The sequence below is a fragment of the Sarcophilus harrisii genome, chromosome 3 (genome assembly GCF_902635505.1).
Source record: "Sarcophilus harrisii chromosome 3, mSarHar1.11, whole genome shotgun sequence".
Taxonomy (NCBI): domain Eukaryota; kingdom Metazoa; phylum Chordata; class Mammalia; order Dasyuromorphia; family Dasyuridae; genus Sarcophilus; species Sarcophilus harrisii.
In genome coordinates, this window is record NC_045428.1 from 192261146 (window position 1) to 192265190 (window position 4045).

Consider the following 4045-nt stretch of genomic DNA (forward strand, 5'->3'; position numbering starts at 1 on the left):
AGAGAATCCAATGATTCCTGAGGGTTTTCAAGTCCTATGTCTCAGAGAATCCAATGATTCCTGAGAGGTTTCAAGTCCTACAATCTTTGATGTCCATGAGTCAAATGCCATAACTGCCACACTCTTTCAATGGTGAGCACAATCAGCAACAGAACCACCCGATATTTCTTGGGTCGTCTCTTTTGTTTCAAGGGTCTGCTCCTTCTCTCTGCGATGGACAATGAGAATATGGCTCGTTGTCACCCATCTGATTCCTTCTCCACCTGTAGAGATACAAGCAAACCCTCTCCGCAAAGCGGTTAGCCTATCTGGTCCTTTCCATTCACCACTTTCTGGATCTCTCCACATCACCTGGCGATTATCTAAAGATAGTGGAGCTGCTCGCACTGGACACTGCCCTTCTGGTGGGTTATAAAACCTGTCTGCCGGAGCCAGTCCATCTTTGTCAAAAATCAAGAAGTTAATAGTATAAAGAGCTAGATTTAGAAGTTCTCTAGGGTTACCTGTGGCTCCCCCTTTCTTTTGTTTTTGGAGGAGCGTCTTAATATCTCTGTTTCTCCTCTCTACTATTGCCTGTCCTTGAGGATTAAAAGGTATGGCCGTGGTGTGTAAAATCTTATACTGTGCACAAAAGTGTGCAAAATGTGTGCAAAAAAAAAGACAGACGACCAAAAGATTTATAATGGGTCACATCCATTTGGCAGATTTCATTGGGTCTCAAACCACGAGGGTTCTTCCCTGGAGGCAGTGTAGGACCGTGGAAAGGAAGGCAAGCTGTACAGGCTTTACTATGCTCTACTTCCTCTCTTGTTATTCAAATTGTAAACATAAAGCTTGAGCAGCCTGATGATATTTAGAATGAGATGTCTGGGCTTCGTGGAACAAAGGGGAATTGACCAACATAGTTAGAAGGCTATCTGCCTTTGAATTGCCATCAAATATGGGACCTGGAAGTCCACTATGAGAATGGACATGTAATATATAGATCTTACCTGGATGCTTTCTCACTTGCTCTTGAAGTTTCTTAAAGAGCTGATATATATTAGTAGGGCTGTTTTTCATTCCCTGTGGCAAAACTGTCCATTCATATCTTTTATAAGGCTCAGCTAAGTACGCTGGGCACTGAAAAGGCAAATCTTTTCATATCCTCCTTATCCAGAGGGATAGAATAGAAAACAATTCTTAATATCTATGACCCAAAAAGGCCATTCTCTAGGCAACTGAGTAGGAGATGGAAGTCCAGGCTGAAGAGTTCCCATAGTTTCCATCTGTTCATTCACTTTTCCTAAATCCTTTAACATCCTCCATTTTCCAGATTTCTTTTTCACAACAAACACTGGAATTCAAGGACTTAGAAAGTTTTAAGTGTCTGGTCAAGCTGCTCCTAGTACTATATCTAATAAGGCCTGAATTTTATCGTTACTTAAGGGCCACTGTTCTATCCACACTGGTGTATCAGTTTTCCATTGCATAGGAACAGGTGAAAGTGTTGGCAGGCCTTCAACAGCAGCCCTGCTTAAAAAAACCAAAGTACTCATTTTTAACCCTAATTGCTGTAAAACATCTCTTCCCCACAGATTGATGGGGATTTTTTCAACTATAAAAGGAGTAAAAACTTCTGTTTTGCCTTCAAAAGTCCATCTCATAGGGGCAGCACTAACTTCAGTTGCTATTGATCCTCCTACACCAGACATGTAGGTGTCTGCTTTAATCTTTGGCCAGTGACTGGGCCAATTGGCACCTCTAATGACCGCCCGATCTGCACTAATATCTACCAATCCTTCCAATGGAAGGCCATTTATATAGATTGTGAGCATAGGTCGGTCAGTTGTTACAGCTGCTGTCCAGTAAATTGCTGGATTTTGTGATCTGGAATCAGAATCTGGGTGACTATCACCGGGTTACTTATTAGGATTCTATATGAGTAAACCTGATGCTACTATTTCTCCTGGGTGATAAGTCACACATTGTCTGCCTGTATTGGTGACTGGGATATTATCTACACATTCCCCAGTTTCCCACATCAGTGTGTGGATGGACACTGTTTTGTACGTACTCTCAGGAGGTAAAATGGTCAAGCCTACTGTGCCTGGAGGCAAGGGATCCATAGGCTGGAGAGGAACAGATTTCACCTCTCCAGGGGTTATCTCAGTTGTCTCAGCTACATACAACTCTATTTTCCCTAATTGTAATCCCTTTCTCCCATCAGGTTGCTTCCTGGCTGATTGAGTGTGTAATCCCTTTCTCCCATCATATGGCATCCTGGCTGATTGGTCATATTGGGCTATTGGCCATCTAGGCACTCTTTGGGTGCACCATTGGCTGCCATCATGCCCCAAGTGTTTTTTGCCTGGGGCCCTGGGGCTGGGCCCCTCATCCCGTTTCCCTGAACCTGTATACATTCTGAGGCCCAATGGAAGCCTCTGTTGCATTTTGGACATGGGGTACTGGGTCTTGTTCTCCCACCCTGCTTTCTCACTCAGCCTCTATACCAACATTGAGCTTTCAGATGCCCTACTTTACCACACTAAAAGCATTGACATGTCTCTGTAGAAGTCCCTTGCCAGAAGGGACCCTGTCTACCCATGTTGGGATCTTGGGAAGTCTGCATCATAGTCTGGCTATAAAAGGCATTTGTGCCCACTGTGGCACAGTGTCTTATGAACTCCTCTAAAGGAGCATCCTTGCACAGTCCTAGTATAATCCTTCTGCACACCTCATTAACATTTTCCTTAGCAAGTTGCCTTATTAAAACATCTGTTGATGCATTTTCCCCATTAGTTCTTGTGATAGCAGTCTGCAAACGTCCCACAAAGTCAGCAAAGGGCTCATCTGGCCCTTGTGCTATTTTTGTGAAGGCCTCACCTTTGTCATTTTTATTGTGAATGGAAGTCCACGCTTTGATAGCATTAGCAGCAATTTGCTCATATGCTGCTACTGGATAATTAATCTGTGCTGTGACGTCTGCATATGGACCTATACCTGTTAGTAGGTCATAGGTGATCACAGCATGAACAGCATTTTGACTATTTTCTTGGGCTTGTATCCTACAGAGCTCACTATTTTCAGAAAGCCACATGTAATTTTGTCCAGGTTCTAGGCATATTCTTGCTATAGATTTCCAGTCATTAGGAGTCAAGATTTCAAAAGTCACATTCCGTAATAGCATCTTAACATAAGCTGATGTAGCCCCATAAAGAGTGCAAGCCTTTTTTAGGTCTTTGATGATTTCTATGTTAAAAGGGGCGTATCTTGGACTTTGTTGACCGGAGGCATTAAACTGGGAAATTACAGGAAAGATATGTGGCTGGAGCTCTCTGACGTCCATGCCCTTTTCTTTGGCCTTCATTAAGCCCTCTTGTAATCTACTCATAATTGGATACTGGGGATGCTGGGGGGAGGTGCTGGTGCTGTCACTGCCCCCCCCACTGCCCCTCCTCCCTCCATCCTAGAGGGTGCAGTTGATGGAGGAGATTCAATCACTTGCTCCTGAGGTGGGGCTGAAGCTGCCTCCTGAGGTGGAAAGTCACCACACCCTTGCTCACTTAAGTCTCCATGCCCTGTGGGGATATGGTCATTAATCTCTTCATTGTCTTCCTCCTTAATATCATGGCTACTCTGAGAAGGAGCAGGAGCAACAGGTTTTTTCTTTTTTCTAGGGATAGGGTTTCTTAGTGCTAACTGAATTATATTGTATAAATAAAATGCCTCGATGGAAATTGAATGAGGACCGTTTTCACTGTAATACGTGGACATCTCTTGTCCAAGCAGGAGCAGATCTCTTCTGCTCTGCAAACCAAGGGGAGATGCGGTTTAATGTACCCAGAAGTCTAGCTACCTGTTCCCAAGTTATAAGTAGCCCTTGTCCTTCTATCAGCTTAAGCATGCTTGCTTTCTATAGCACCACTCGTGGGTGGGGTTGAAAGGGTTGAAGGGGTTGAAGGGGTTGGGGGCGGGGATGGAGAGTTTTAGCTAGCATTTGTCCCATTTTAGCCAAGAACAATACTCACCCAAGTTCCTGGTCACCGGAGACTTCTTCAGTCCT